Source organism: Herpailurus yagouaroundi, unplaced genomic scaffold (assembly GCF_014898765.1).
Source record: "Herpailurus yagouaroundi ecotype Mexico unplaced genomic scaffold, PumYag 28, whole genome shotgun sequence".
NCBI lineage: Eukaryota > Metazoa > Chordata > Mammalia > Carnivora > Felidae > Herpailurus > Herpailurus yagouaroundi.
In genome coordinates this window covers 39,768,382-39,783,042 of record NW_024412376.1, presented here as the reverse complement: position 1 = coordinate 39,783,042, position 14,661 = coordinate 39,768,382, and the positions used below count along the sequence as shown (strand labels likewise).

The following is a 14,661-nucleotide window of genomic DNA, read 5'->3' as shown; positions in this document are numbered from 1 at the left end:
ACCAAATGCTGACAAGGATGCGGAGCAATGGCAACTCTCATATATCACTGGTGGGAATGCAAAATGGTACAGCTACTGTGGAAGACAATTTGGTTTCTTACAAAACTAAACTTACCATACAATCCAGTAATCATTCTCCCTGGTATTTACCAAAGACGCAGAAAACTTATGTCCATACAAAAACCTATAAGGATATTTATAGCAACTTTATTCATAATTGCCAAAACCTGGAAGCTATCAATATGTCCTTCGGTAGATGAATGGGTAAATAAACTGTGGTACATCTAGACAATGGAATATTATTCAGCGCTAAAAAGAGCTATCAAGCCATGAAAACATACAGGGGAACCTTAAATGTGTATTACTATTATATGATTCTAACTATCTGGCATTCTGGAGAAGGTAAAACTGTGAAGACAAAAAAAAAATTAAATGGTTTCTAGGAAGCAGGGGTAAGATAGAGACACAGGCAGAGGAGAGAGGAGTTTTTTTAGGGCAGTGAAAATACTCTGTATGAAATTATAATGATAGATCTATGTCATTACACATTTTTACAAACCCATGTAAGATACAATGCCAAGAATGAACTTTAAGAAAAACCAAGGATTTGGGGTGACCATAATGTGCCAATTTAAGTTCATCCTTGGTAAAGAAAAAAAAAATGTACCATTCTTGTAAGTGATGTTCATAATGGGGGAGGCTATGCATGTGTAGGGGCAGCAGTTATATAGGTAATCTGTCCCTTGCTCTAAATTTTATTGTAAACCTAAAACTGCTCTTAAAAATAGAAAGCCTTAAAAAATATGACTTACTAATGATCAATAAGCACATGAAAAGATGCTCAACATCATTAGTCATTAGGGAAATTGGAATCAAAACCATAATGATTTACCACTTCACACCCACTAGAATGGCTATAATTAAAACAGACAATAACAAGTGTTGACAAGGATGTGGAGAAATAGGAACCCTCATACACTGCTAATGGGAGTGTGAAATGGTGTAACTACTTTAAAAAATAATTTGTCAGTTTCTCAAAATATTAAATATAGAATAACCATATAACCTGGCAATTCAACTCCTAGATATCTACCAGGAGAAATGAAAATACGTTCACATAGAGTTACACACAAATGTTCACAGCAGCCAAAAAATGGAAAAAAATCAAATACCCATCAACTAATGAATGTGTTTACACCTATACAACAGAATTATATTTGGTGATTTAACACAGCAATAAAGTCCCAATACATGCTACAACATGGAAGAATGTCAAAAATATTATGCTTAATGAAAGAAGCCAGACACAAATTAATGCTATTTATATTATCCTAGCTATATGAAATGCCCAGTAAAAGTGCCATAAAGTAGATTAATGATTGCATATGGCTGGGGGAAGGAATGAGGATTTAGTACAAATGGGCATAAGATTTGTTCTTGAGATCATGGAGATGTTCTAAAATTCGATTGTGGGGATAGTTGCACAACTCTGCAAATACACTAAAAATCACTGAATTGTATACTTAAAATGGAGTTACAATATCTTAATTGAATCTAACCTAAGCTATTTGAAAAACACAAAAGTAAATAAAGACCTTCTCAGACATAGAAAAGAATTTATCACCAGCATACCTGCGCTATAATAATTGTGAAAGTAAGGCTTTCCTTCAAATGCAAAATGATATAATATAGAAACCTGGATCTAAACAAAGAAATGAAGGGGTGCCTAGGTGGCTCGGTCGGCTGAGCATCCAACTTCAGCTGAGGTCATGATCTTGCAGTTTGTAAGTTCAAGCCCCACGTCAGGCTCTATGCTGACAGCTCAGAGCCTGGAACCTGCTTCAGATTCTGTGTCTCCCTTTCTCTCTCTCTGCCCTTCTCCTGCTTGTGCTCTGTCTCTCAAAATCAAATAAATGTTAAAAAAAAAAATTAAACAAAGGAATGGAGCAAACAGAAAATGATAACTAGTGGGTAAATATAAAAGACTTAATCATTTTTTAAATGTCTTTCAAAAAATTGTTTAAAGTGAAAATATTAACAATATATTGTGACACATATAACATATAACATATAACATATAACATATAACATATAACATATAACAGGTGATGGGGATTAAGGAGCACATTTGCCGTGAAGTACACTGGGTGTTATATGGAAGTGTTGAATCACTATATCATACATCTGAAACTAATATCACACTGTATGTTAACTAAGTGGAATTTAAATAAAAACTTTTTTAAAAAGAAGTAAAATATATGAAAATAGCACAAAGGCCAGGAGAAAAGAAATGGAAGCAAACTTATAAGCTAACTATGTTATGGAAAAAGAGGACAAAAAGTGGAAAAAATAGAAAACAAATAGCAAGATGAAAGCTTTAAACCCAAACATATCAATACTAATATTAAATGTAAATGGTATAAATACTGCAAATTTAAAATCCTTTGAAATGAGAGTTTCTTATTGGGTAAAAAGGAACAACCAACTATATGCTGCCTATAAGAAATCCACTTAAAGTATAGAGAGAAATAGATTAAAAGAAAAAGAGTGGAAAAGATATGCCATGCTAACACTAATCAAGATAATGCTGAAGTAGTTATATTAATATCAGACAAAACAGATTTTATAGCAAAAAAATTCACCAGAGATAAACAGTTATTTCACAGTGATAAAGAAGTCAATTTATCAAGAGGACATAACAATCCTTAATGCTTATGTACCTAGTAACAGAGCTTTAAAATACATTAAGCAAAAAATGGCAGAACTTAAAGGATAAACCAATAAAATAAAATTTATAGTCAGAGATTTCAACATACTTACCTCAGTAACTAATAGAACAAATTGGCAGAAGGTCAGTAAGGATATATAACACTTGCATAATACTATCAACCAACTTAATCTAACTGACATTTACAGAACATTCTACCTGACAACAGACAAAAACACATTCAATTCAAGTAGACTCAGAATAATTATTAGGTAGAGCACATTTCAAGGAATAAAACAATCTTAATAAATTTAAAACAATATAAATCATGTAAAGTACGTTTTCTGACAACAATGGCACTAAATTGGAAAGAAACAACAGAAACATAGATAGCAATAACAGAAACATAGCAGAAAAATCTCTAAATGTTTGGAAGCTAAGTGGTGCTCTCCTAAATAACTCAAAGGTCAAAGAAGAAATCAAAAGAGAAATTAGAAAACATTATGAACTGAATAAAAATGACAATACAACATACTAAAATTTATGGGATTCAATTAAAGTAGCTTTTACACAAGAGTGCTATTTTGAAGGGGCACATGCACCCCAATGTTTATAGCAGTGCTACCAACAATAGCCAAATTATGGAAAGAGACCAAATGTTCATTGACTGATGAATGGATAAAGAAGATGTGGTAAATATATATAATGGAATATTACTCAGTGACCAAAAAGAATGAAAAAGAATGAAATCTTGCCATTTGCAATACCATGGATGGAACTAGAGTGCATTATGCTATGCTAAATAAGTCAGAGAAAGACAAATATCATATGACTTCACTCATATGTGGAATTTAAGACACAAAACAGATGAAAGTAAAGGAAGGAAAGCAAAAATAAATCATAAGGGAGGGAGAGAAATCATAAGATACTCCTTGTGAGGAAATAAGTTCTACTTAAATAAATGGGTTAGAAAAAAGCTTAGGTCAGAAAGCTGCCGCCACCACGGGGTGAAAGTGCCAAGGATAGCTAGCAAGATATTATAATAGGATCATGAGTAACTTGTTACATCATCTGCAGGAAATTACTTTCTATCTGGCACCAATGTACCTTGATCACAAACTCCACTTGTCCACCAGACCCTTTGCTTCTTACTCACACAAGTTAATGGTTACTATCTGATTGTTTTCTCCACATTCACGAGTATAAGATCTTATTTTCTTCACATTCACCATGTGTGTAAGATCTTGAGAGCTCAATAAATACAGAGATGAAAACTCTGTTCAGGGCTCTTGGCTCCTCCTGGACATTAACCTCTCTCAAATTTAATTCTGCGTCCACTCTCTTGCTGGACAAGAGAGAACACTGGACTCATAGTCTGAGACAACTCTTAAATACAGAGAACAAACTGAGGGTTGCTGGAGGGTGTTGGGTTGGGGGATGAGCTAAATGGGCACAGGGCATTAAGGAGAGCACTTGTTGAGATAAGCACTGGGTGTTATATGTAAGTGATGAATCACTAAATTCTATTCCTGAAATCATTATTACACTGTATGTTAACAAGCTTGGATTTAAATTTAAAAAAATAAAATAAAATAATAAAGTAGTATCTACAAAGAAACATAGCACCAAATGTCTATATTAGGTAAAAAGAAAGTTTTCAAAACAATGGCCTCAGCTTCCACCTTAACTAAAACACACACACACACACACAGAAAAAGAATAATAAATTAAATCCATATTAAGTAAGAGAAAATAATAATAAAGATCAAAGTGAAAATCAATGATACAGAAAACAAAAATAGAGAAAACTCAATGAAATTCAAAGCTAGTTCTTTTGACATCAATAAAATTGATAAACTTGTAGCAAGACTGATCAGCAAAAAAAAAAAAAAAAAAAAAAGAGAGAGAGAGAGAGAGAGAGAGAGAGAGAAAGAGATAAAATAGAATTTACCAATATCACAATTAAGGGTGGTATCACTAGTGTCTATAGAAATTAAAATAAGAGAATATTAACAATTTATGCCAATAAATTAAGCAATTTCGATGAAATGGAAAAATTCCTTAAAAGACACAAACTACCAAAGCTCATTCAAAAAAAAAAAAAAAAAAAGACATGAATGGCAAAGAAGTCTACTGAGTAAGTCAAACCTTCCTAAAAATAAAACTCTTGGCTCAGATATCTTTACTGGTGGGTTGTATGAATACCAGGAGGCAGGGTTGCTAGGGACTATGACAGAGTCTGTCAGAAATAGTATATACTTTGATCCTATTTTAATAAAACTATTTCTATTTAAGTACTTTCCACTCACTTCATATGGCTATGCATCCATCTATAATGTAGAGAATGTTTATTTAATAACAGATGCTATTTCTGAGTGGGGACTTAGCAATTTTCAGCTTTCTTCTTTGTAACTTTACATGAAATGGGTGTATATCACTTTTATAAAACATTCTAGTAGAATAATAAAATATTCTTTTGGAAAGTAATAGTGAAGCCCCAAATTAGTGTAATGTCATTAATATGTCACTAAAACAAGAGTATTTCAAGTAGAAATATTTGATCAAGTGATTAATTCAGCAGAGAGCTTGATAAGCAAGAGAGCTGAGAAAATACCATTTGGATTAGTAATTAGGAGATCAGTACACCTTCTACAAAGTTGAATGGGGAAGCCAAATTACAGGGTGTTAGGCAGTGAGTGAGTGGTAAGGCAGGAGAAAAAATGGTTTAAAGCACTTATTTGAGAAATTAGGCTCTGAAAGGATGGTATCTATACCCCAGACTAGCTGTGGGAGGAACTGGAAAATTGTTACTCTTTAACTTTACTCCTAAACAAAAAATTACTGGAACACCTAAGCCATCTAATCAATTCATGCAATTGTTAGACAATACCAGTGGACAGAGTACTATCAGGCCAACTTTCAAAAAGGAGAGAATGGGTTTCCTCATGTAGGGAACTAGAGACAATATGAAATAAAAAATTCTAGCTTCAAGAACAACTGAGATTATACTTGTCCTGAAAGTAAATGAATTCTTTTTTTTTTCTACAAAATAAAGTGATTACAAAGGAAAAGAAAAAAAGGATATCTTAATAATAGTCAATTAAGCTTAGAGAACACTGTGATCAAATTAGCCTTACTGTATCTTTCAGATTATATATTCTTTACAAGACTGTTTTGTATACATTACTGAAATAACTTTCTGATTTCTAAAATATATCTACAGAATTTCAAATTTTTCCTTAAATATGTAGATGCTTGAAATCACATTCCCCACCATATCCTTAAGAGTGGTTATCCTCTGACTTCAGTTTTTAAACAAGGAAATCAATAGGCTGATTTCAGTAAATGTAAAAAATTCTCAGGTGCATCCTATTAAAATTCATATCTACAGACATTTTTAAGATAACTTATAATTTGCCAAGCTATATTTAGACACCTTAAAAAAATTAAAACTCCTGAATGACCAGCAAATTCATACTATTTATAAATAAAAATACCCACTGTCATTTATCTGTTAAATAAATCAGAATTTAACAATTGCATTTCACCTAAGTTTTCAATGTAACCACATATTATAGCTCAACTGAAAAGAGGCAGATGATTCCAATGGTTCTATATTTTTTGTTTACTTGATTTTTCTACTGGAAACTGAATGAAGAGAGCCAAATTAATCCTTTGAGCCTTCTCTTTGTATTACTATTGTTCATTGACAAACCTTCCACACAATCCCTGGGCTTTTAGCTCCAACCTGATTGTCCTCAGAATGTTTAGCTCCCTTCATGCCCTTAGTAAGCTAGTTTTAAAATACATTGTATCCATGGGTGCCTGGGTGGCTCAGTCAGTTGACTTCAACCCCGGTCATGATCTCATTGTTCATGAGTTCAAGCCCTGGTCAGGCTCTAAGCTATCAGCACAGAGCCTGGAACCTACTTCGGATTCTCTCTCTCTCTCTGTCTCTCTGCCCTTCCCCACTCATGCTCGCTCTCTCTCTCTCTCTCTCTCTCTCTCTCCCTATCCATATCTATATTTCTTCTTTATTAAAGAATTATCTATAACGATCAGCATTTTAGTCTAGGTCATGATATATGGCTTTCTGGTAAATGATATTTCTCAGGCAAATACCTGCTCAAATTTCTTAATCAGGTACTTCAGAAAAGGGCAAAAATTCAGATCGAGAAAAGGTGTGCTGTTTCAAAGGGGCACATGCATTCCAATGTTTATCGCTGTGCTATCAACAATAGCCAAATTATGGAAAAAGCCCAAATGTCCATCAACTGATGAATGGATAAAGAAGATGTGGTATATATATGTACAACAGAATATTACTTGGCAATCAAAAAGAATGAAATCTTGCCATCTGTAACAACGTGGATGGAACTAGAGTGTATTTTCCTATGCGAAATAAGTCAGAGAAAGAAAAATATCAAATGACTTCACTCATAAGTGGAATTTAAGATACAACACAAATGAACATAAGGGAAGGGAGGCAAAAATAATATAAAAACAGGGAGGGGGACAAAACATAAGAGACTCTTACAAACAAACAAAGGGTTGCTGGAGGGGTTGTGGGTGAGGGGATGGGCTAAATGGGCAAGGGGCATTAAGGAAGACACTTGTTGGTATGAGCACAGGGGTTTATATGCTGTGGATGAATCACTGTCCACCCTGAAATCATTATTGCACTACATGCTAACTAACTTGGATATAAATTTAAAATAATAATAATAATAAAGAATTCAGATCAAGAGATAAACATCTTTTTTTTATTATTTATTTTTGAGAAAGAGAGACAGAGCACAAGAGGGGGAGGGGAAGAGAGAGAGGGAGACACAGAATCTGAAGCAGGCTCCAGGCACTGAGCAGTCAGCACAGAGCCCAACTCAGGGCTCAAACTCATGAACCACGAGATCATGACCTGAGCCAAAGTCGGAAGCTTAACTAGCTGAGCCACCCAGTTGCCCCCAGAGATAAGCATCTCAATTGCATATAAATGTTGGAAAGTCTCTTTTTTTACTGAAAAGTAAAATATGCTATTGTAAAAAAATAGCAATAGCTATTACAAAAACCTATAGCTCATTAAGCCAATAAGGTCCTTTGTACCAACTATTCCTATATCATCTGTGTAACCTTAGACTAACTATACTTATAGAGTCTATCTTAATCGTTCACGAAATACTTGGCATTTGATAAAATTTGATTTTTATTTCCTCCTCTATCACTATTTAATATTTACCATTAACTAATTTTGTATGTCTATCTTCCATAAACAAAGAAAACTGGATCTGTTTCTGTAACAGGTTTCAGAGAGCAAAGTAAAACTTAAGGTCAGCAAAAGGGGAATGCATAGGCTCATTAAATTTAAACAAAGTAACACATCACAGGCATGGCTGGATCTAGGGGCTTGAAAATTTCATCAGGACTCATTTTCCATCTTTCCATCTCTCAGCCCTCACCTATGTTGGCTCTGTCCCCAGGAAGATCCCTATATACAGTGAAAAGATGGCTTCCAACAGTTCTAGGCTAACTCTGTCAGTAAACTCTGTTTGCCTTAATTTTAGCAAAGGTCCATGGATAAATTCACTGGCTCTGAAAGCCTTGGCTTGGGCCACATGTTCTCTTTGTTCAGTAGAGGTTATACTCTCCCCTGGAGATATACACACACTACATGGACTAAAAATAGATGACATATAGTTCTATAAGGAACATCAGGAAAATGTTACTAAATGATTAAACACAAAAAAGATTATTTGTACCAGAAACTTAGATTTTTCACTATCTAAGGCTAATAGCCATATGATATACAGATCAAATTGCAGCCTCTACAAAAATACCATGATACTAATATCCTTTCATTTGGGGCTATACGGAATTCACGTGTCAGAATACCCACCAGAAACCACCATGTTCCTATCTGATAAAACACATGAGAAGAAAAAAAAAATAGGTTCCTAATAAAAACATTTTGCGTTAAACAGTATTAACCTGAAGAAGGGAAAACAAAAAAGAGGGAAACTTGTTCAGATTCACACGTCTTTGCTGCAGCAGCCCAGTGAGTAGCTTAAGGCAACATAAAAGTCCGATACAAGCAAAAAGCAAAAGAAAACAATCAGAAAACAGAAACAAATAACACTCTTGCTGACTGAACCAGAAAATCAGTTCAGGAAGAGGTCTGCTATTACCATGATTCACTTCATCCTTCTAATTCTTAAATCTAAGACCTCTTCACTCCCAACTACAAGATCAGTTCTGCAGCAAGATTTCTAATCCTGAAGAATTTAAGGACCCCAGATAAGCAATCCTATATTAATTTAGCCTTGCTCTCAGTCTCCTACTGACTTTGTTCCCTGGGCCTAATAACTGGATTCTTGCTACATTCCTCAAAATGAAAACCCCACTTGTGCTGCAATTCCAAGGCTCCCATATTCCTAAGCTTCTTTTTCTATATGACCCCAACCCTAAAACATCTCTACTTCATTCATTCATTTTTTCAATAAATTTATATTTAGTGCTGCTAGTTTCTACACATTCTGCTAGGCACCATGGATATAGCATCATCACTGTCCTCATGTTGCAGTTATTGCCTTCCCAGACTCCTCTGATCCCATGCTTTCCCTATCCACTGGGGTGACAGTGGCTTTCCACTATCTCTGCTAAGAACTATCATCTTAATGCCTGACTTTATGAGAGCTCTAGAGAGCACAAACTACAACCAGAGGTGATGTACTATGTTTGTGCCCTCTACGTGCCATTATAGAGTCTGTCTAGATATAAACAAATCAAATTAATTAAATTAATAAATAAATTGTGTGTTCATGCATATTTCAACACCCCAGGACAAAACTGAGAACAAAAAAATTTAGGGGATTTATGGCTCCCTCATTCCCTTTGGTATGTTTCTGATGTTCACCTATCTTCATCTGGTATTTCCTCCTCCCTTCAACCTGCTAGACCTGGACTTCACCCCTACCATCAAGGATGCCTTTTTAGCACTCACTTTTTAGCACTTTATGATCTTCATATGCCACTTCACAGTTCTGCCACTAAGAAGTGAATCTGTGCTCTTTACTAGGAGGGAATTTGAGATATCAGAAAGAAGAAAGCTATCAACTGTCCATCAAATTGGGTGGTAATAGACTAATTACACTGGATTGATACTGAGTATCAAGCTACGGCTTATAAAAATGCCTGACATACAGCATACAGCATGTTACAGTTCTAGAGAGGACATTCACACGTATTACACAGCTGGAAAATCTCAGAGAACCTAAAATGTTAGCAAGTTACACACAAAGAGGGAACAAAAACCCAACTAGAGGGCTCTTTCCAAGTGTACTCAACACAAGTGGAAAATGAAAATGTCCCCCATATCTATGGAGGTCTCTAAGGAGCTCAACTGCATGATATTCTGATAAATGCTCACCCCTATTAATCACAAATCTAATCAGACCACACCTGATTTAAATCCTTCATGGCTTCCCACTGTTCTTGGTATAAAGAAAAAAAAAAAAAAAAAAAAAAAAAAAAACAAAAAAACAAACCACTTTTGAAAAGTCAGCCTTGTTTTGCATCTTTCCTCAGAGTCCCAAAACTATACCCCCTCAGTTTTCTTCACCTCAGCTGTCCTGCCCTACATTTTCATGTGGAAAGCATCATGCTAACTCCTTCCACAGGTTCTTTGCACTTGCCCTTCCTTCTGAAATGCTCCTCCATCATTGCTCAGGAGTTAACTCCTACTGTTCCCATCTGAGTTCAAGCTTCTTCAGTTAATATTACTCAGGCCAATAAAGTTGTGTCCTCTTCCTTCAGAGCATTTATCACAGTTGTGGTATACTTTCTATATTAATATAATATTTGGAAACTAACAATCTTCTCCAATGAGACTGTAAAGTTCAGGAGAGGAGGAACTGTGTTTATTTTTACTCACCACTGCATCTACAGAACCAACTTACTATTTACTGTGTTTTTAGGCAGTTGGCACATTAGTGATTGACAGCAGTCTTTGGAGTCAGAAAGACCTGGCTTCAAATCCAATTTCCACATTTTACTAGTTCAGATAACTTTGGGATGGTTACCTACTCTCTTAAATCTTAATTTCTTCATTTTTAAAGTAGGAATAATATTAACCTAACCCAACCATACCTTAGATTAATTGTGGAGATTAAAAAATCATGCAGTAGACAAACATAGATGCTTATTTCTTCCAAGGTCCACCACCATTCAAATATACAATTTATATTTGGAAGGAAGGTGAATGATGTTTTGAATTTAATTAAAGAGACCTGTCAAAATTATTTAAGTATAACCTCTACTGTGGATCAGGTACCATAAAAGGATAAACTCAAATAAAATGTGTTCTCTGATGCAAGAAACCCTGAAGTGTTAGTGGGATGAATAACTCACATGATATAACTTGTGGGGGTAATTAGACAATGACAATCTGTGCTGTAAATTAAAAGATAAATTAAGGACTAAGGGAAGATCCTTGCACAATTAAGAAAGAAATTCTCCCTACAGCATAGGTTGAAATCATAATATGATTATCAAAAATGACAGTGAAACAGCACGACTCAGCAACTATAAATTCCATTCTGAGATAACCCAGGGGTCAGGCCATATGTCAAGGAAAAACATACACTCATATGCACACCCACTTCCCTCTAGTATCAATTAAATACATGCCAAATCTAGCTCTTATACATTTATGCTAAAACAATCTGATGACTTCAAGTAAGTAGCTCAGTCATCCAATTTTAATGGTCTTTTTAAATTTATCATCTCAATATTAACATAAAGATAAATATTATGAATTTATACTCCCGAACAGCCTTTTATATGTTAGATCATTGACTTCATTTTGAAAGAGCAATGGTTATTTTAGATAATCAAACTTTCAGTAATTAAAAAGGAAGGCAATATAAAGTATGAATAATTTTATTCAGGTACCAAAATTTCCAATGAAAGGATTAATAATGAGATTTATGTTTCATATTTCATTAATATAAATAGCTTTTGTAAGTAACATTATTTACTGACTAAATTTTATTACTGTCTTTTGTTGTTTTTTTCCCTTTTTTTCACTGACTGTAATTATGCTTTCTACCTAGAAAATTTTTAACCTGCAGTCATGCTATTGAATGGCTAAGAATTCTAAAAGGTTCATTCCACATCAGAAATATAAGCACACTTCATATGATGTCCTTATTTTACACCACAGGGATGTTTGAATGAAGAGCCTGTTATAGAATAAGAAGCAAAACTCCAGATTCCCATTCAATTACTTGAAAATTGTCATTAGTGCAAACAGTACACATTTAAACTATCACCCTGGAATCCTAAATCTTAAACTCAATATAGAGATTAAATATCAGCAGAAAAATAAATATGGGTTGAGAACTAAAGTTTTGTTTTTCTTCCACAACATGGAAGAGAGTATACATGCAACAGACATCAAGAACAGGCTAACCAGAGACTGAACAGATGCAAACAGGATGCCAAGCAAAACTCAGCTTTTTGCCAAAGGTTTTCCCCAAGAGGTGAATAACATTATCCACAAGTATAAGGAAACTGCAGAATTGGTTTGGTAATGAAATACTCTTAGCCACTTTTTAACGTATGATTTAACATTTCTGTTTTCTACTGAATAGGACAAGTTTATTAATTACGTCAGAGGGAAACCCATATTTATTATTCAATGAAAAGATAACAGTATTTTAATTTACTTGAGAAGATTTTACCATATGTAAAATCGAAAACATGCATTTTTAAACTGACTTTTGATAGTGTAAGACTATTAATACAATTATAGTGTAATGCTGCAAGATTAAAATTAAATATAAAATTTTCAGGCAGGAGCACTTTGTATTATGTGACGCTAATTGCAACGTATTATAATTTAAAAAGCCATATTGTAATTTTCATAAAAGCTACATAAGTTGGGCCACTTCATCATTGGAAGGTTAGATAGCCATATAAAGGAATTTGATTTTTAGAATATTTTCTGTTCAATAGTTCATAGGTGCATCACAGATGATTTTCAAACAACAGAAAAATGTAGCCTATCAGTTAACACCTATTTTTGTCTTTGACCCACCATCAGTGATCTTCTTTTATTATTGGCACTCAGTGTTTATAAACAGAAATAAAAACTGGCTACTGTGTTTACTGTTTTTATTTTACTAGATTATTTCTAGAATTAGAAAAGCAATCAAACCAAGTCATGAAAAATACAGAAACCCTGCAAAATTGTTGTGATTTAGGAAGTAATGCACCTGACTGGTCCCCAAAGTGTCCAGAGAAACAAAAGCTTTCAGAAGTTTTCAACCATTGCTAAAAGCAGGCTCCACACTTAGCTCCGTGCATTTCAACACTGGAGCAATGTTCATATGTCTTAGACCATCCTACAAAGATACATAAATTGTCTGTATCCTTGACTGGGCACCTGTGACTTTGGAAAATTAAATTTCACATCCATTATTTATGAGGTCAGCACAAATCCCTTGACGGAATTTCAGCCTAATTAGGAAGTATTAAGAAAGGTGCGGATGTCCTAACTAGTTCACATAAATGCTCCACTGGTATAAAACGTAGGTAACTACCTTCTGACTGAGGACAGGTCATGAATCCACAGTATTTATACCCAGGATCATCTACAGAAATTCAAATTTGTTTTCCTGTTGTAGTTTTGAGTTTTAAGTGTTCAGGACCTATCTTGAAGTTTCTTCCATGCCAAAGGAAGGAGGAGGCAGGAGACCAGATTATTTTCCTTTTTTTACTCTTTGCCTTTAGGCACCTCTTCCCCATTGACTATCATCATTTCTTTTACTTTACTTCTCCTCATGCTTCTTTGCTCTAATTCCACCAGCTTCTATCCTGCTCCCTCTATTCACTCCTGCTTCCTATCTATAAAATCAAGCAAACCTTAAGATTATTTTAAGTAAAACTCCTTTAGGGGTGCCTCAGTGGCTCAGTCGGTCAAGCGTCTGACTCTTGGTTGCAATTCTCTCTCTCTCCCTCTCTCTCTGCCCATCTCCCCTTGCACTATCTCTGTCTCTCTCAAAATAAATAAGTAAATAAAAACTTTAAGCAAAAATCATTTAAAACATATATTGTTTTGGGGTGCTGGGTGGCTCAGTCAGTTGGGCCGCCTATCACAACTCAGGTCATGATCTCGCAGTCTGAGTTTGAGCCCCACATCGGGCTCTGTGCTGACAGCTCAGAGCCTGGAGCCTGCTTCCGATTCTGTGTCTCCCTCTCTCTCTGCCCCTTCCCTACTTGCTCTCTGTCTCTCTCTCTCTCAAAAATAATAAACATTAAAAAAAAATTTTTTAAACCATATATTGTTTTGGGGTGCTTTGGTGGCTCAGTCAGTTGAGCGTATGATTCTTGATTTCAGCTGAAGTCATGATCTCACTGTCTGTGAGTTTGAGCCCTACATCAAACTCTGTCAGCACAGAGCCTGCTTATGATTCTCTCTCTCCCCCTCTCTCTCTTTTTGCCCATCCCCTGCTGGCACTCTCTCTCAAAATCAATAAATAAACATTTTTTTAAATATATGTTTTAAATGTGAATATTATATATGGGTTTTAGTTTTTCTATTTTTACCAGAACACAAATTTGTCACCACAAAACTTTCATATATTTTGTTACAATACTTCATTATGGTCAGTCAGTTTTAAGACTCAGTCATTCAAGAAGTATTTACTGAATCTGTCCAATATTCGGTCCACGACAGAATTTATAAGGGATCAAGGACAGGTTGGGGGGGGCAGAGGAGGACCAGAAGATACTTAAACCTGGTTTCACTCCCCCTAAAATTCTTTAAAAAAAAAGGCATAAGCATTTAAATAACATTATGCTCAAAATGTATGTTACTACTGAGGCAGGATGGCAGGCTGAGCACAAACATTTACCTTTCTCCCTTTCAAATAAGACTGAAATGAATCTATAAATGCAGA

General features: G+C 34.8%; 1 protein-coding gene across 3 annotated transcripts in view; it reads right to left on the bottom strand.

Annotated features, from left to right (window-relative positions):
• IQCM (IQ motif containing M) overlaps positions 1-14,661 on the bottom strand; it is a 482,806-nt gene that overhangs the window by 458,981 nt on the left and 9,164 nt on the right. For 2 of the 3 annotated variants that reach the window (XM_040472682.1, XM_040472674.1), the window contains exon 1: positions 2,821-2,888. The exons of the other annotated variant lie outside the window; for it this stretch is intronic. The gene's annotated coding sequence lies outside the window, so the exon portion shown is untranslated. Of the gene's footprint in view, positions 1-2,820; positions 2,889-14,661 lie in introns of those variants that run through there. 3 annotated transcript variants of the gene reach the window in all.